The sequence below is a fragment of the Loxodonta africana genome, chromosome 25 (genome assembly GCF_030014295.1).
Source record: "Loxodonta africana isolate mLoxAfr1 chromosome 25, mLoxAfr1.hap2, whole genome shotgun sequence".
Taxonomy (NCBI): domain Eukaryota; kingdom Metazoa; phylum Chordata; class Mammalia; order Proboscidea; family Elephantidae; genus Loxodonta; species Loxodonta africana.
In genome coordinates this window covers 43681502-43701716 of record NC_087366.1, presented here as the reverse complement: position 1 = coordinate 43701716, position 20215 = coordinate 43681502, and the positions used below count along the sequence as shown (strand labels likewise).

At 41.3% G+C, this 20215-nt stretch overlaps 1 pseudogene; it reads left to right on the top strand.

Moving 5' to 3' along the window:
* Positions 1-2797: 2797 nt before the first annotated feature.
* Positions 2798-19960, top strand: LOC100656113 (large ribosomal subunit protein uL23-like; annotated as a pseudogene).
* The last annotated feature ends 255 nt before the right edge of the window (positions 19961-20215 follow it).

The following is a 20215-nucleotide window of genomic DNA, read 5'->3' as shown; positions in this document are numbered from 1 at the left end:
TCCTTCACATGTTCCTTGCATGCCCCAATCAAGCCTTTGGCACACAGCCCACGATAATGTTACGAGTGCTTTGCTGGTGGATCTCCAGCAGACAGTGTGGTGTTCGAGAGCTGCAACTGTCTTCTCTTGTCTGCCTAGTGCTGAATAAATAACACTGAGGAAATGAATAAAAAAGTGTTTTTTGCTGTGAGAGATTTTCTAGTACTATGGAACTAGGAAAATGTAGTTTTGGATATTGGTTCTGTCACTCATTAGCTGTATGATCTTGGGCATATTAAGTAATATCTCTAAGTCTCCATTTCCTCATTTGAAACAAACGCTTCTTAAGAGGCACATCCCAGGGTTATTTGGAGAATTAGCAGAGTGCCTGGGCCTTATTGACTACTGGATTTGTTTTAGATTTCATTTTGTCACAGCTTTGGCCTGTGCTTCTGAAAGCTCATGGAGTCATTTGTGCTTCACTTGTGTGGTACAACTATGCTTCCGGAGACCACATCCTAGTCACCATGACTGGTTTTTCTTAAATCTCCCCCATTTATTCATGTCCTCTACAAATGGACAATCACACATTCTGTGGTCAGTTTGATTAATTTCTTTTCTAGCAGATAACTTATTTACAAGTAATTGCTAGTCACTTCACTTTTAAAAAACCAAAACCAAACCAACTGCCATAGGGCCAATTTGAATTAATGGCGATGCCTGTGTTTCAGAGTAGAACTGCTCCATAGGGTTTTCGTGGCTGTGATTTTTCGGAAACAGACTGCTGGGTCTTTTGTCCGAGGCACCCCTGGGTGGGTTCAAACTGCCAGTCTTTCTGTTAGTAGCCAGCACTTAACTGAATGCATCACCTAGAGACTCTCATTTCACTCTAGCCTCTAGTTTTTTTACTAAAAGTATGTAGTCCACCTCAGAGATTGATTCAGGTTTGAATGTCATTTTCACAAACTCACATTAAGGCTCCTTAGTCTGAGCTCTGTGGCAGGTCCTGTGAACAGCACCATTTGTCCTTTAGAGTCATGAGACAGAGAAAAAACTTGGTCTCATTTATTTTTTCAGATCTGCATTCCAAGTGCCTGAAATGTGGGAGAGCATCATGGCGGATCCTGTACTCTGCCTCAGGAGAGGCACCATCACTCCAGAGCATTTTAAGCCTTATTTCCTGTCCTTACTTCTTATCTCCTCTTCTTCTCTCTCCCTCTTCTTACTTTCCTATAGGAGTGTCCAAAATTGGGTACGAAGAAGAGTGGATGGGAAAGAGGAAACAGGAGAAAAGAAGGAGACACTCTTCTAGTCCCTGCACCCCCTCCCTTTTCCTCCAACTCCAATAAGTTTCAAGAAAACCAAAAATTCTCACCTTCACAGGCCATGGAATGTTGGCACCAGTCTATCAGTACTCACAAATATCCTAATCTAAGGACGTTGCTTCAGAATGTTGACCTAAGACCAGGTCTCCTCTGAAGAGTAGTAAGTATAGGAACATGTCTCTTCTTTTCCAGAGTATCCTGTCTAGATTCTGTGGAGCACACCCTCTGGTTGATACGAAGACTGACAATGTGACACGGTTTAGCTACAGAGGATGCCTAGATGCACGAGACATTCAGCTACTGAGGACACTTTTCCTGGGTGAAAAGAGCCTCAGTTGAAAATTATGGAGGGCCACTTTGAGTATCTGAATGGACCCAAAATAAGGAGGAAGAAACAAAACATCCCTGTAATGGATTGAATTGTGTCCCCCCAAAATATGTGTCAACTTGGTTAGGCCATGTGTGGTTGTCCTCCGTTTTGTGATTTTCCTGTGTGTTATAAATCCTAACCTCTGCTTGTGGTTAAAAAAGGATTAGGGTGGGATGTAACACTCTTGTTTAGGTCACATCCCTGATCTGATGTAAAGGGAGTTTCCCTGGGGTGTCGTCTGTACCACCTTTTATCTTACAAGAGATGAAAGGAAAAGGAAGCAACCAGAGAGTTGGGAACCTCATACCAGCAAGAAAGTAGTGCCAGAAGGAGAGTGTATCCTTTGGACCTGAAGTTCCTGTGCTGAGGTGCTCCCAAATCAAGGAAAGACTGATGGCAAGGACCTTCCTCCAGAGCAAACAGAGAGAGAAAGCTTTCCCCTGGAGCAGATGCCCCGAATTTGGACTTGTAGCCTACTAAACAGTGAGAGAATGAATTTCTCTTTGTTAAAGCCATCCACTTGTGGTATTTCTGTTATAGCAGCACTAGATGACTAAGACAGTCCCTTTACTCTCTAATTTCTAATACCTAATTTAAAGTGGAGGCTTTTTCCACACTTAAGTATGTTATTTAATAATTACGTGATTTCCCTATAAAGTCTGAAGTATTTCATTATGCCAAACCTATAGGCACTACACATAAAATCATATGATTTTTAAAAGGCTGTATTTTTGTTAACTTTATTTTTTAAAAGAATGCTATATTTTTACAGTATGACAAACTGTAATACTATTTTTATGTCCATGTAGGAACTGGGCCAGTATCCTCACACTTTATTTTAATAGCCTACTATATAATAGCTGCTAAAATCTATTACTGGATATGTCTTATGTAAAACTTTTTAGAAATATGTTCTAGGAAAGAGATTTCAATTTGCTTCTTTGAGAGGGAACAGAAGATTGTCTTCAGAGCAATATTTCTATAACAAAAGTACCTGAGCATCTTGCTCTTCTCTTGCAACAAATCCTATTGGAAACAACTTTTCAAGAAGATGCGTACATAAGGTAGTATTAGCTACCATAACAGAAAATCCAGAATTCTCCATGGCTTGAACAGAGTATAAATGTATGTCTTGACCAACACCAATGCAATGCAGGTCTTCTGTTGGGCTCCTTCCCCTTCCTCTGGGTCCTTGAAGCCCTCTCCATTTTTACAGCAGAAAGAAAAAATGAAGTTCACCTGCAGTAGAGAGAAACCGGGTATCACCCAGAACTCAGTAACGTGTCCTTCCCAAGCTTAGAAATCTCATCCAACTATAAGAGAAAAAGGAAATGGGTTTTGGTGACACTTAGCAGTCTCTGTTTTGGGGAGTGATGAGAATGGCTGAACATGCACCAATAATTCAGAGGGAATGAGCTAGACTAGGAAGGGGAGAAACAGTCTCTTGGCCATTGCCGCAAGCTGCCCTTGCTGTCTGTCGGCTGAATTCAAATTCCATGGAATGAAGAGATTGTAATAGGTTGACGGATGGTGTGCGCTTTTGAATAACCCCTTGCTGCATTACCCCCCATGTGATGAATCAATATTAGACACATTTCAGTGCAAACACACACACCACCACCTGATGCCAAGAATAAGCTTCCCTTTCAAATCCCATACCACCATATTTGTATACCAAACAGGACACCTCTCCTTTCTCTAAGAAATAGGAAAGAGGATTTGGCTGAGCATGGTGTGTAGGAGCAGTGGGTCGGGTGGGAGAGGAGGTAAAAGGGTCCTGGGAGTGAGATGCCTCAGTGCTTCTGGTGTTGTGGATACTCTACCCTAAGAGTTCCTTTCCAAATTCACACCAATTAATCGTCAGTTCAAACAATTCATCCTATAAGTTATATATATATAAAAAAAAGTTACAGTTACATTTAAATCATCTATCAATGAAAAACATGGGTTCTACATTTAATAAGCTTATAACTGGCAAACTGAAGTTAAAATACCACATATTGTAACATGGTCCTACTGCCCGTATCTGGGACAGAGCTTGTGTCACATGTGGTTCACTTCTTGAGCTCGACAATGCCCAAGCTGCTCTAAATTCTGTTCGGCAAGATGAGTCCAGGGATCCCATGATTGAATGTCTCAACAATGCCAGATTTTCATAAAAGTTTCTAAATGATTGCTCTATTTCTCTACAAATCTTGTTGCAGACTGGTAACAAGCAATGAGCAGACTGGCAGTGGCCTGTGGACCAGGCTTTGAGGTGCAATGCTTCTCAAACTTTAATGTGTACAAGAATCACTTGTTCTTATTACAGAGAGAAGTCTGACCCAGGAGGCCTGCAGTAAATCTGAGATTCTGCATTTCTAACAAGTTCTCACCTGATATCAAGGCTGGGGTTCTGTGGACCACACTTGGAGTAGTGCAATACTAGACAGGTTGCTTCCTATTTCACTGAGAAAATAGAAAAATACAAAAGAAAATTTCCACTTGCTCCCACCCTAAATCTACCCATCTGCTTTCACTGTGCCCACATATTCTGTATTCCCTCCTTTACTGTGGGCAAATTATCTATGTTCTTGTGTAAGACCAACCCTTCCACTGTGCCTTAAATTCCATCCCCTCTCCATCTCAAGAATATCACTCTAAGATTAGCTCTCCTCACTTTGCTGCATCATCAGTTTTGCTCTCTACTGGATCACTTTGATCAGCATAAAAACATGCTGTAATAGTTCCATCTTAGGAAAGCAAAACAACAATTAAAAGACCTTCTGTCATACCCACACCCTCTACCAGGTACCTTTGGAACATTTTCTGTTTCTCTTGATTGTAAAATGCTGCAAAAGAATTTTCTTTTCCATCTCCAGTTTCTTACCTCCACTTCTCTTTTGAACTCACCCAAATCAGGCTTTCACTCTCACCGCTCCAACAAGACAGGTCTTGCCAAAGTCCCCAGTGACTTGCATGTTGTACAAGCCAATGTTTCAGTTCTCAGCCGTGTAACTCACACCACCTTGCAACAGGGTTCCCTGCGGTCTACCTTTCCCTCCTCCCGGAAACACTGTCTAGTGGGCTTCTAGAATTCTACTCTCATTTGGTTTTCCTTCTTCTAAGCCACCTTTACTGGTTCCTTCTCATCTTACCAATCTCTTCATTTTAGAAGGCTTCAGGGTTCAGATCTTGAATCTTTTTTCTTCTCTCTGTGTTCACTCCTTAGGAAAGAACATCTATTTCATGACTCTAAATAATATGCTGCTGACTCCCAGATCTACATCTCCTGATGGGACATCTCCATTGGACTATGGGCCTGTCCGTGCAGTATGTGCACTGGTATGTCTAATAGATAACCCAACATGTCTGAAACTAAACTTTTACTCTCCCCCAGAAACTCACTCTTCCCAAAGTCTTCTGGACCACTTCTCATTGCCACCAAGTGATCCAAGTCATCATCACCTCTCACCTGGGTTACTTAAATAGCACCAATATGGTCTTCTTGCTTCCAACCTTGCCCCACAGAATTTATTTTCAAAACAGCAGCCAAGGTGATCCTTTCCAAATGCGAGTCTGAACACATCATTCTACTCAGCTCTCCAAAGGTATCCCATCTGAGCCAACTCAAAGAATCAAACCCTCAAATCATGCTAACAAAAGTTAGAGATATCTATGCATCAAGCTTCACTAATAATTTTGAAGATACAGAATCAGGAGGCACAGGTAAATCAGGGGTAGAGTGTGGTCCCCCAGCTTCTTCCTTCTCACAGTAGACACGTGATAGATAAAATTTCCAAGGAAGGCTTAAGGGTTACCTCCCAGGGTGGAGAGTGTTTAGATAGTGAAATATCTCCTTTTTAAACCAGATCGTTACAGAGTTGGTGACATTTTCCAGGGAGCCATGGCTCATTAATCCATAGCTTCTGGGTGTGGAATCCCAAAGTGAATCAGGTTTCTGTGGCTGCTGTCACAACTTACCACAAACTGGTTGGCTTAAAATAACAGAAATTTGTTCTTCTGGAGGCCACAAGTCTAAAACCAGTATGACTGAGCCTAAATCAAGGTGAGTTCAGGGCTGTGTTCCCTCTAGATGCAGAATCCATTCCTTGCCTCTTCCAGCTTCTGGTGGCTGCCGACATTCCTTGACTTGTGCCACATCACTCCAGTCTCTGCCTCCATGGTCACATTGCCTCCTCCTGTTCTGCCTCCATGTTGAAGCTCCCTGTGCCTCCCTCTTTTAGGACACTTGTGATTGCATGTAGTGCCCACCCAGATCATCTAGGAGAATCTCTCCCTCTCAAGGTCCTTAACTTAATCACATCTGCAAAGATCTTTTTTCCTCATAAGGTAACATTTACAGGCTCTAGGGATTAGGATCAGGTATCTTTTGAGGACCATGATTTTGTCTACCACACCAAGAATATTCTGCTAAGAGCCTTCCATAAAGGGCTCTCCTCCTTTAAAATATCATTATTTACCAGGAGGAGCGTCTGGATGGTGCAAATGGCTAACTCTGCTAACTGAAAGGCTGGAGGTTTGAATCCACCTAGAGGCACCTCAGAAGAAAGGCCTGGTGATCTGCTTTCAGAATATCAGCCACTGAAAACTCTATGGAGAACAGTTCTATTGCAACATACATTGGGCTGCCATGAGTCAGAATCAACTCAACGGCAACTGGTTCATCAGGAGTTGTAGTTATCATATCAGGAGCCCTGATGGTGCAGTGGTTAAGCCTTGGCTGCTAACTGAGAGGTCACCGGTTCAAACCCACCAGCTGCTCCACGGGAGAAAGATGTGGCAGCCTGCTTCTGTAAAGTTTGCAGCCTTAGAAACCCTGTGGGGCAGTTCTACTTTGTCCTATAGGGTCACTGTGAGTCAGACTCGAGAGCAATAAGGTTTTTTTGTTTTATTTTATTTTATCATCATGTCTACAAGAGATTAGACCAGGTCACCTGCCTTTTTGCTTTCCTTTCAAGCATCCTTCCAGTAATCGGCAGAGGATTGGGTCACAGGCTAGTTGCTTTCTTTTCTTCCCTCCAACCTTCTCCCTCAGACTAAAAGTCAAGTGGCCTTACATGTTCTGCAGTCAATGCCCACTCCATCTCTTCACCTCTCTGCTCACTGCACTTCATCCCTCTGGCCCTTTATTGTTTCTCAGAGGTCAAGCATAATCCTGCTTTGGGTTTTTGCATTTACTCTTCTTTCTGGATGAATTCCTCCTTTCATCCCTTTCTTTAAAAAAAGAAAAGCCATGCTCCTTTCTTCATACTCTTACCTCTGCACTGCTGTGTTTTCCTCTAGAGCATTTACTACCATCTGACAATGCTATATACTTTACTTGCTTAATTTTTCAATTATTTATCTTCCTTTCCAGAATGTGAGCTCCATGAGAGCAGCCATTTTTACTGCTCTGCTTCTTGTGGATCCCAAAGGCTTAGAAGAATGCCTGATAATCAACACTTGGGGGATGTTGAATTAACCTGCAGGACCCTGATTGCTCTGTACCTCCGTCGCCCCCAGCTAGGCCCAGGAGACGGAGCTGTGTGTTCAGTCAGAGCAGAGACACAGATGGGAGGACAAGTGTTGGTCTCCCTGCAGAAACTTCCATTTTATGTGTCTAAACTGACCGTGACTCTGCCTTCAGCTCATTTAGTCTTTGTCAACATTGCAAAGTGCTACGGATAAGATTTGAAAAGGCAAACTTGGACGAATTTTTGTGCCTTTATCTCATCTGTGCTAACCATCAAAAGCTGACTCGCTTCCACTGTACCCAAGAAACCCAAGGGAGTTCTGATGGTATATTAGACAAGTCATGTGGCAAGACAATTGTAAAGCCTTTGTCACAGGGATTGGCAGATGGGTCATTTGGTGTTATTGTTCCTCTCATCATCAATGGTCTGTGCTGTATGAGATTTTAATGTATTTCAAATCACAAAATGCTTGCTTCTGTGGACCGTGCTAAATGAAACAAAGGAAAACATGTCCCAGGGGACTCTAGATAATTCCATTCCATGTACTTGGCTTTATAAATCAATACCCCTCAGTGGGATTAGGGCAGTGAATCCCAAAGATAGGTAGAAGGGCCTAAGGATGGAGAACCACAGTTTTTTGGCTTGACTACAGAAGGTCATCAAGAAAATACACAGGGTCTTCTGGGTCCATCTGTCTTCTTTCTGTCCATCTAAATGGCTGTACACCAAGGCTATGTCCTCTGTTTCCCCCATGTGAGTATGCTCACCCAACTGAAGACAGCTGATATTCCAAAGAAGAATCCCAAGACAGCAACACTCTAGAGGGCAGGACACCAGTGCCAGTGGTCATCCTTGGATTGTCCTGTATGCTAACTCATTTTCCAGCTGTGGACACAGTGTGTTTTTGCTTATTCCATATTGTCTTTTCATAAAGCGAGGAAAGTAGTAAAATGGAAACTAGAGGAACAAGAGCAAGTACACCTGTGCTTATTTCAGATATTCCTCCTGCTCCCCGTCCCCAGATGCTGCAGCACCTTTCATCTCCCTGAAGAGACACATATCTTCCCTCCCCCACCCGACCCCGTCCCCTCACAAGGAGAATATTCAGAAGCTAAGAGGTGGGGACATTCTGGTGTGTCCTTCCCCAGAAGCTAAAACTCTTCCAAGTCTCTCAGTTGTTCTTACTCCTCTTCCTCAATATCAAACCTCAATGGAAATCATTTATTTGCATTTAAGACTGATTTATCTGATGTATTCAGAGAAGAAAAACCTCATTTATCTTAGACAATGAAAATATCTTAAACTAATTATTTTAAACCAACATCCCACATTCAACAGGTATTAAGAACATAAAACTATTAATACATAGCCTGTGTAGAATACATGGATGCTGTACGTGCATTGTACAGGGATTATCTCATTTAATCCTTACAACAACACTATGAGATAAATACTATCATCATTATCATACTGATGAGGAGACTGGGGCTCAGGGAGTTAAACAAACTTTGCAAGGTCACTTAGCTATATCGTGGCAGAATCATCACTCCACCTCAGGTCTTTCTGACTCCAAAACTCTGTGTACTTACATACTGTGTGCTTGCTCCACTCTTCACTCAGCTAACTTACCCTCTTCAGAGCACTGATAATACTGTCATATGTGTTTAGCCAGGGTGGTAGTGGTAAGGAACAAAAACTGAATAAAATATAGTCTCCCTTCTTGGAATGATAACCTAGCAAGAGAGACCCACACATATACCAGTAAACATAATTAAAGGTATCCATAAACATTTCTTGAGCATGCACAAAGTACCCGGCACTGAGTTAGACTCAGGATACCAGGATGATTCAAACTAGAGCCCCATTCCTCAAGGTCACAGTTTGGTGGAATGAAAACCCAGTAGGGCTCAGAGGACAGAACAACTAATTACCCTGGTCAGGATGGGGGAGAGAGTGGGATATTCAGAGAGAGAAAGCAGCAGACATGTTGTTTCAACTGAACCTTATAGGATGTTGGCAGATGAAGGTGGAAGGCACACAATAAACTGAATGACCAGTGCACTTAGGTGGGGATGAAGTACTGGCATATAAGGAAAACAATGACCTTGTAATATGAGGAATGGAGGAATAGTTAAAGGCAATGGGGATATTAATTTGAAGGAGAAAAAACTTAGGGAGAGCTGATAACTGTCTTCAAATGTTTAGAGATCTTTTAGGTGAAAAGAGATTCGACCTCAGTATGTTGGGGACTAGGATCAATGTGGGGAAACTAGAGAGACAGATTTTTGCTAAATAGAAAGAACTTTGCAGCAGTATACCTGTCCAAGGAAATTCAGAACTTGCAAAGCATTCTCCTAAGAGATTTTGGGTGTAGGCTTCACAGACCTGGCAGATCCTTGTTACTCAAGGTGTAGTGTGCAGACCTGGGAATTTGTTGTTGTTAGATGCCGTCAAGTCGATTTTTGACTCATGGCAACCCCGTGAGACAGAGTAGAACTGCCCCATAGGCTCTCCTAGGCTGGAATCTTTATGGCTGCAGATCACCAGGTCTATTCTCCTATAGAGCTGGTCTGTGGGTTTGAAGGGCCAACCTTTTGATTAGCAGCAGAGTGCTTAACCACTGTGCCACCAGGATGCCTTGGGAACTTGTAGAAATGCAGAAGCACAGTCTCCCTTCCCCCAGTTTCCTGAATCCAAATCTGCTTTTAAACAAGATCCCCAGGTAATGTTAAAACAAGATCCCTAGATGATTTGTATGTATCCTATAGTGAGAGAATCACTGCTGTGGATGGGTGATCTCTGAAGTCTCCAAACCTATTCCGTGTGTGGTGGGGAAAAAAAGATTGGTATTAAACCAGAAGAACCTTGAGTTCGATTCTAAGGAATAGGGTTTTTGGGTTTTTTTTTTAAGCCATTGGGATAGGGAACCCCCAACTAATTTTCCAGCAAAGGAGTGTGCCATGATCAGATTCTGAGCTATTTTCCATCGATGTGCTTCAGTGGGATTATGCCATGGGCAAAGGAATTATTTGCGTTTTTACACACAGTTACCAAGACTTCATTTGTCTCTCAGATAATCTGTCCGTGATTGTCTGGAAAGGATGATAGCAGAAGGTTCTGTTTCTCAAGGCTACAGGTATCAGTCTTCTGTCTCCACTTTACACATCATTTCTGATGTTTTCACTAAAGTTGATGGCTGAAAAAACTCATTCATATGGGGAAGAATCCACCTCAAAATGTCAACACTGTGCACTCTGAAAGTTAGGATTAAAAAAAAAGAGAAGGAAAAGCACTTACTTTTTCTTACACAATTTTGTATTATTTGACTTATTATAACAAGTATTTGTTATAATAAGTATAATGTCCCCAAAACTATCACAACCACTCTTTTAAAAGCCTCAAATCTATAAGATGCTGGTTAAAAAAAAGGAAATACCCACTATGCTCCTGTGGATACTTTCTCCATCACCCCAAATTATTCTTATTTACTTTCCTGGAAGATTTTTACCTCTACTACTCAGTGGTGTGTAACACTGTTTACTTATAACAGAGTGACAAGAACACAAGTGGGGGAAGACAGTCTGGTTGTCAGACATAACAAATTTCTACAGGAAATATCTTTTCCTGGCCATCACCTGTTCTGATTTGGGGTCTGCTATATAGCACATTATATAGCACATATGTAAAAAAGCACATTTGCTTTGCTATAAGTGTTCCAAAAAGTTGACTCTACATTAACAAAGTATTTGCACATATGTTGACTCAATTGATCTCACAACCATCTATGGTATATATTTAAGGTATATATTATTTGTAGTGTTATCATTACAAACCAAGGCTCTCAGAAAGGTTGATATAGAGGAAGAATGTGGGGATTTTTTTTATACCACTGGTCACTCTGGAGCAAATCATATTCAAAACACTTATTTGTGAACAGGAAAAGAATGATCTTACAATGCACTTCATTACAAAACAATCTCATGGTATAAAGTATAAGAATAATTGCCGCTCTTTTTTTTTTTTTTAAGAGTATGCCGTATGCCAGACTGGGCAAGTACCTTCTTGCTAATCTTTGCCTCCACTTTAGAGATAAAGAAGTGAGATTCAGAGTGATTAAACAATGTGCCCAAGGTTAAACAGCTAACAATTTGCAATGCTGGATTCAAATCTAGCTTTAACTTCCAGGCCCATCTTTTGCCCGTTGACACAGCTTCTCACCATGAATCCCATTAGACAAGAAAACAGCTGTCCCAAATGGTGTCTCAGCCACTCAAGTTTCAATGGTTGCCATTACGTCCACCCTCCATTGTCTGAGATTTCTTCCTTTGACTATAACTCTCAGATCTCTTTCTGTTGTCAAGTGACAAACAACCGATATTGAATTCATTTCTCTCCAAACCACAAAACAGGTTACCAAAGTGGAATTCAAATTCAGTCTTGAGGTTATACTGCATTGATTTTTTTTTTCTCTGAAAAACCATTCACCTCACCTACTCACTAAACTCTTGGCTGCACCGATATTCATTACACTATTTAAAGAAAAAAAATACTAGAGCAGAAACGATTTATGATGTCTATAGGGTCGCTATGAGTCGGAATCGACTCAACGGCACTGGGTGGCTTGCCTGATCACTAACAAAGATGGATAGGATGAAGACCAACACATTAGGGGTGGCAGACAAAATTTTAAATGCACTTGGCTTCTGTACTTGGAGTCTCCACTCTGTGCAAGGCAAATGATGCTCTGGGGTCTGTGGGATAGATCCTGAAAGTGAGTCAGCAAAGGCAAAGTGTGTTTGCTGTGCTTGGGAAAATATAGATTCCAGACTCTGCCAGTATTAGCGAATGCTGTCCTTGAAAATCCATTCAGTAGGAAGTGGGAACTGACGACAAAAACCCCTTATCTACTGTCATAGTATTCTAGTGCTGCTATAACAGAAATACCAAAAGTAGGTGGTTTTCAAGAACCAAAATTTACTTTTTCTCAGTTTTGGAGTCTAAAACTCTAAATCAGGGTGTTGGCTGTGTTGATTCCTTCCTTGTCAGCAGCTGAACATTCTTGTTTGCATATCGACTTGTAGATTCATCAGCCTCCATTGTCATCAGATAGCTACTGTCTTTCTTCCTGGTGCGTAATCTGCCATTTTTGTAACTCAGAAGTGATTGGGTTTAGGACACACCCTACACTGATAAGGCCTCATTAACGTAACAAAGAAGACCTTATTTCCAAACAGAATGATATCCACATGTGTAGGGGTTAGGATTCTAACACATATTTTAGGGGGACACAATTCATATACCTATCCCCTCGCTTCCCTCCAAAACCAAACAAAAAAGCCCAAAGCAGAGCCTGCAGAATTGGTGAGCTTATTGTGAATGTCAGACAGAAGGTCTAGAAAACCCTAAATGTCAAGCTGAACAGCTCAGGAGGCAGGCATTATTCCACAGTGACTCATAGTGTGGTTATAAAGGGAAGCATCATAGCGTGGTTATAAAGGGCAAAATCCTATTAAATCATCAAACTTAAGCAACAGTACTGAAAAAGACTTGGAGTCTGGAAGTGGAAGCACTGAAACCAGACAGTCATCTCGTTACAGTGGAAAGAGGGGAAGCCACGGAGCAGAAGATTTGCCTTTGAGGCCCTGCCTTGCTGCTCTACCAGCTGGGTGGCGCCAGGAAGTCAATCATTTTCGAGTCTGTTACCTCACTTGTAGAGTGAAAGCAATGCCTAAGCTGCCTTCTCACTGAGTTCTTGTGAGACCCAAATGAGATAATGCATCTGAGATCCTTACACAAATGTCATTTACCATTGTATTGAGAAAGGGCCAAGGAGGGTAGAAGAGTCATTCTCCGTACAGATGGTAGACACGATTCTTACCTTTGATGGATGTGCCTAGAACATATATCGATGCTGACTTGCCAGGGCAGCATCCAGAGCATTTAGTCTTCTCCGAGATTATACATAGGGATCAATGCAAAATATATTAGCAGTGGGAACCAGGATTTCTCTTAGGGGGAACAATTTTGTTTAGGAAAATACTTTAATAAGCAGCATGGAGGTAGAAGGTGAGATGCTGATGTCATGGATCGGCAGGGATCAAGGCAACAAAGAGAGCGCTAGACTTCTGAGCACACTTTTCAAGAAAGAAAGAGCTCTGAAGAGAGAGAAGGGCTGAACCATACAGAAACTGGCAAAAGCCACACTTTGAGAAAGGGCTGAAGGGTTTCCAAAGAGCAACAGCTAATATTGCATTTTTCAGTTGTTTATGTTGCTGTGATTTAAATTTCTCTGCTGTCTCAGTTTTCAGTACATCAGCTATACTTAGAAATGAAAGTACTGAGATAACCTAACACATTCAGGAAAGCAGAAACCTAAAACCAGAAGCTATCCTGAGGATATAAGCTCCCTCGGAATTCGTAGAATCCTGGAGAGCACATTGGCTCTTCAGTGAACGAAGGTTTGCATCGATGGTGCCAGGTAAAGTGACTCCAGCTGACACCTGAAGTACCACATCGTCCTCTCCAGCTCAAGTCAGACCCACTGTTCTCTCAGAAAGGCTTTGAAATGCAATGAGCAAAATGAAGAAAATATAATTGGGGCCAGAAAAAATGGGTCAAAAATGTGTTTTAGTACAAAGTTGCTGTAACATTGAGTTAGGAGTGGTGGTGTGCCTTCAATGATCCTTGGAAGTTAGATTGCTCCCATCTCCACAGTGACCATTTCAAACATTCTCTACCCAAAAGTCTAATCCTACCTCTTCATTCCACTCTCCCTGGATGATTCTTCCACCCTACAAGAAGAATAGAAGCTACCAAAGAAGACTTTCCTCAACTCTACCACCCCAACTACAAAGTTACCTGTAACAGCACCCATCTACTTTCCTGCCTTTCTGGTGCTAGAGAGGGGTGCTTCCTCCACCCAGTTGAGGCCAATACCCTCCATGTGTTCTAGATGCTGTCCACTCCTGCCTCCTCCTGTGCTTTACATGTGATCCTTCTTTCCCCTCTACTTTCATCCTCTTCCTCCCCACTGGCTCCTCCTTCAGGATTTAAACACAGACAGGTTTATCCTATTCCTCAACTCCATCCTTCCTCCATCTATAGCTCTATCACTCATTTTCACTTTACAGCCAAATTTCCAAAGACACACTTTTCTAACCTTCCATTTGCTTTGAAAGCCACTGTAATGTGATTTTCCAATCTTATCCACCCCACTGAAGCTGCTTGCACCAATTTCACATACAAAAAAAAAAAAAAAAAAACTGCTTTTCTAAGTCTTTATATTACTTGAATTATTGATGGTGTTTGACAAAATCCACTACTCTTTCTTATTTGAAACACTCTGTCCTCTTGATTTTTGCAAGTTCCTGGGTTTCTTCGTAACTGTGACTCCTATCTCAAGTGTCTTTGCAAGCTGGTCTTACTTCAGGCATTTGTGCTTCTCAGGGTTCTTCCCTGGGCCTACTTCTGTCCTCTACATTGTGCTCCTCACTTTGCCCACTCTTTCTAGGCCATTTTATACACTCTTCTAGCTTCAGCAATATTTCTAGACCCTATTGATCTTTTCCACTTGCATGTCATCTCTTCACCTCAAGTGCACCAAAAGTAAATTCATTCTCCCCTCTAAATTGCTGCTTCTCCTGGTCTCCCTCTCCATCCCTATCCCACTGTTGAGGCTAGAAGTGTGGGTGTCTTCTTTAACTCCCCATTCTCCTCCGCCCCACTTGTAAACTTTCAATCAATCTTCAAGTCCTGTTGTTTATTCCTCCTCAGTATCTCTCTAATCTGCTCCCTTCTCTTCTTCCCCACTTCCACAACCTTAGTTCATGCCACCATCACCCCTCACCAAGATTACTGCAACAACTTCTTAACTGGTCTCCCCGCCCCTAGTCTTGCCACCTTCAGATTAATTCTCCATACCACAGCCAAAATGATCTTTCCAGAACACAACACTATTTATGTTACTCCCCATAAGCCGATCTGTGGGTGAATTTTGGACTCTAACACAGCACAGATGGGCACTCAAGGCCTGGCTTTACAACCTCTCCAGTCACTTTCCCTCCTTCTCCGTTTTTTTCCCATAGTAGGTGTCTTATTTCCTCTTGTATCTCCATTACCAGGTTTCGGGGTCTGGCATATAGTAGGTGCTCCATTTATATTTGTTGAATTAATCGTTCCAAGTCTGATCGTGTGATTCCTTTGATTAATCTCCTTCCTGCTCAGTCAGGCAAATGGGCTTTAGGGGAATTTGGAGAAAAAGTTTTATGGCCAGTTACAGCCCTTGAGTGAGTCCTTTGTGTATAAACTATCTTTCCTCAGTATTTTTCAATTTTTAAGTCTTAAGAATCTTTGTAAATTTGTCAGAAATTGAATGTTATTTTTAAATTCTACATTTACTGTATTATTAATGAAGCTACATATATTTTCTTGTCTATTAACCATTTTATACCTTCATCTATGAATAATTTTTTCGTGTGCTTAGCTTTTCTTTGGTGTCTTAACAATTTTCTTTAAAATATACACAGGCTGTTTATATATTAAGGGTATGAGTATTTATGGCAAATATTATCCCAGTTCATGGTTTACCTATTTATTTATATTAGTTTCTTCTAAATAAAACCTTAGTAATTATTCATGTCTCAAGTTTAAAGCAACAATAAATCGACACGCATTTTAAAATTACTGGTTGCCAACTTAGCCTATTTCAAATAGCCCCTTATAGATTTTAATTTTTCTGATGCAGAGTCAAGACTTACACACATGGAACACGTAAGAGTATTGCAGGCCAACGTAAAATCCAGAGCAAAGAATATGGCAAGGATTATAAAAGCCATAGAAAGCTTCAGAAAAAATGGGGAGATTATGTAAATGCTGGAGGATGAGCTCAGTGGTCTCAAACAGATAAGTTTAACTCTACAAAAGCTTTGTATCATTATTATAATACATTTTTGGGTCAGTATATTTTAGGAGAATTGTTGTTGTTGTTGTTGTGGTTAGGTACTATCGAGTCGGTTTCAACTCATAGCAATCCTATGTACAACTGAACATAACACTGCCTGGTCCTACACCATCTACACAATCATTGCTATGTTTGAGCCCATTGGAAGATTCAGTCTAAAACAAAACCCAACCCACTGCTGTCGAGTCGATTCCGACTAATAGCGACCCTATAGGACAGGGTAGAACTGCCCCATAGTTTCCAAAGAGCACCTGGCAGATTTGAACTGCAGACCTCTTGGTTAACGGCCTTAGCACTTAACCACTACGCCACCAGGGTTTCCAGATTTAGTCTAGTACAAATAAATGGCTGTAAGCCTTCCCATTTCTGAAAATGTCAGTGAGATGAGGTCCTCAAGCTTTGAAGAATTAAAAAAAAGTTTTACTCTAGAAATACAATTTACTGCAGTCTTGCATATCTCCTAGTCTTAAAAAATAATTTACCAGTTGTTATGGATTCAATTGTGTGTCCCCAAAAATGTGTATCAACTTGGCTAGGCCATGATTCACTGGATTATGTGGTTGCCCACCATTTTGTGATCTGATGTGATAATCCTGTGTGTTGTAAATCTGAACCTCTATGATGTTAATGAGGCAGGATTAGAGGCAGTTGTGTTAATGAGGCAGGACTCATTCTACAAGATTAGGTTATATCTTGAGTCAATCTCTTTTGAGATATAAAAGAGAGAAGCAAGCAGAGAGAACGGGGACCTCCTACCACCAAGAATGAAGACCCAGGAGGGATGTGTGTCTTTTGGACCTGGGGACCCCATGCTGAGAATCCCCTAGACCGGGGGAAGATTGATGACAAGGACCTTCCCCCAGAGCCAGCAGACAAAGCCTTCCCCTGGAGCTGGCACCCTGAATTCAGACTTCTAGCCTCCTAGATTGTAAAAGAATAAATTTCTCTTTGTTAAAGCCATCCACTTGTGATATTTCTATTATAGGAGCACTAGATAACTAAGTTTTTAGATAACTAAGACACCAGTCCTATCTATCCATGGAGTACCTTGGTAGTGAAAACGATTAATGTGTTTGGCTACTAGTTAAAAGGTTGGAAGTTCAAGACCACTCAGAGATGCCTTGGAAGAACGACCTGGACATCTACTTCAAAAACTCAGCCACTGAAAACCCTATGGAGTGCAATCCGACTTTGACACACATGGGGTCACCATGAGTCAGAATCGAATTGATGGCAACTGGTTTACCTATGCATACTTCCTGACAGGCTACTGGGTCCTTTTTTATTGATTTGAAAGGGCCTGTTGTACTATTTTTATAAAAAGCTAAAATTCAGAGAGCCACTTATGATTAATGGCAGGAGATTGGGTTGTCTTTTAGGTGACCAGGAAATAATGGCTTCCTCAATACCAGGTGTGTGGGTTTTGGTGCCCCTTAATTTCTACGAGCTTTGGTTGATTTGCCTATAAAATACAGATCATAATTTTTCCTCCCAGAGATGTGAAGATTAAATGAGATAAAGTCTGCAAAAGTGCCTAGATAGTTATGGCATACAATAGTCACTCAATAAATATTTGTCCCCTTTGTCTTCCCTTCACTGGGTCTATTTTAACATATCCAACATGAGGGCTTTGAAATAGATGATCTCTGAGATCTCTTCCAAACTTACGAAATGTTTTTAAAATTCTATTGCCTTAATAAAGAGTCCTGGTGGCCGCAGTGGTTAAGCACTTGGCTGCTAACTAAAAGTTTGGTGGTTTGAACCCACTAGGCACTCCACCGAAGAAAGATGTGGCAGTCTGCTTCTGTAAAGTTTACAGCCTTGGAAACTCTACAGGGGCAACTCTACTCTGTCTTATAGGATCGCTATGAGTTGGAATTGACTAGACAGTAAAGTGTTTCTTTTTAATTATGTTAATATATAAATGTATATGTGTATATACACATATACACATGCAGATACGCATATACATTGCTTGGTAAAATAGACGGTCAGCAAATAAGAGGAAGACTCTCAATGGAATGGGTTGGCACAGTGGTTGCAACGATGGGTTCAAGCATAGCAATGATTGTGAGAATGGCACAGGACCAGGCAATGTTTCATTCTGTTGTGTATAGGATCACTATGAGTCAGAACCAACTCGATGGCACCTAACAACAACAACATGTATACATACATATATATACATATGTACACGTATCTAACATCAAACTTGCCATTTTAACCATTTTTAAGTGTACAATTCAGTGACATTAACAACATTCAAGATGTTGTGTAACCATCGCCACTATCTATGCCCAAAATGTTTCCATCTTCCCAAACAGAAATCCTGTATCCATTAAGCAGTAACTGCCCATTCCGCTTTCCTCAGCCCCTGGTAGTCACTAATCTGCTTTGTTCTTTAGGTCTTTACTTATTGTAGATATTTCATATAAATACGATCGTACAATATTTGTCCTTTCATGTTTGCCTTATTTCACTTAGCATAATGTTTTCAAGGTTCATCCATGTCTGAGTATATATCAGAACTTCATGTCTCTTTATGGCTGAAAAATATTCCGTTGTGTGTGTATACCACATTTTCTTTATCCATTTCTCTGTTCATGAACACTTGGGTTGTTTCCACCTTTTGGCCATCGTGAGTAGTGTTGTACAGCTGTGTACACGTATCTGTTTGAGTCCCTGCTTTAATTCTTTTGGGTAATACAGAGAGGTAAATTTGCTGGGTCATATGGCAATTCTGGTAGGAGCCCTGGTGGCACAGTGGTTAAGCACTTGACTATTAAACAAAAGGTCAGTGGTTCGAAACCACCAGCTGCCCTGTGGAAGAAAGGTGTGGCAGTCTGCTTCCGTAAAGATTTACAGCCTTAGGAACCCTATAGGGGTGTTCTGCTCTGTCCCATAAGGTCACTGCGAGTTGAAATCGACTCAATGGCAACACATTTGGTTTTTGTTTTTTTAATGGCAACACATTTGGTTTTTGTTTTTTTAACCTTTTAAGGAATATTTTCCACAGAGTCTGTACCATTTTACAATCCTACCAACAATGGTCAATGGCTCCAACTCCAAGAAATATTCAACAAACAACTGGCAACAGTGTTGGTAAGGCTGCAGGTCAACAATCGCAGGACTGTACCTTGGGAACACCTTTCTGGGCAGCCACTTGTATCAATAGCTTTTAACAAGCAAATACCCTTTGACCCAATGGTTCAGTTCTAGGAATTTATCTTAAAGAAATTTTGTGAATCACTTTTTTTTTTAGTAAATATTTACCTATAAAAACGTTGATCGCGGTGTTGTTTTTAATTAAAAAAAAAATTAAAAAAGCCTCCCCGCCCTTTTTACAAAGACGGCATCAACAGCAAAAGTGAAGAAGGAAGCCCCTGGTCCTCCCAAAACTGAAGCCAAGGCAAAGGTATTGAAGGCCAAGAAGGCAGTGCTGAAAGGTGTATACCCAAACCCCACAGCCACAAAAAAAAAAGAGAAGATCCCCACTTCACCCACCTTCCAGGGGCCCAAGACACTGAGGCTGCGAAGGCAGCCCAAACATCCTCGAAGGAACGTCCCCAGGAGCAATAAGCTTGATCACCATGCCATCATCAAGTTCCCCCGACCATGGAGTCAGCCATGAAGAAAATAGAAGATAACAACACACTTGTGTTCATTGTGAATGTCAAGGTCAATAAGCACATGATGAAACAGGCTGTGAAGAAGCTCTATGACATTGATGTGGCCAAGGTCAACACCTTGATTGGACCTGATGGAGAGAAGAAGGCATATGTTCGACTGGCTCCGGACTATAATGCTTTGGATGTTGCCAACAAAATTGGGATCACCTAAACTGAGTCCAGCTGGCTAATTCTAAATATAAATTTCTTCGCCAAAAAAAAAAAGCCACTCCAATGATTGAGTGATAGTTAAATTGTGCATTATCTATTGCTGTTAATTTCCATGGAACCAACTCCTACCCATGGCGAACTTATGTACAACAGGACAGAACATTACTCTCATAATCACCAACATAGTCAAGTCCATCCTTGTGGCTTTTGTGCCCATCCCTGTCAACAAGGGTCTCCCTCATCCTTGTTGACCTTCTATCCTCCTCTATGATCGATCCCTCCTGAAG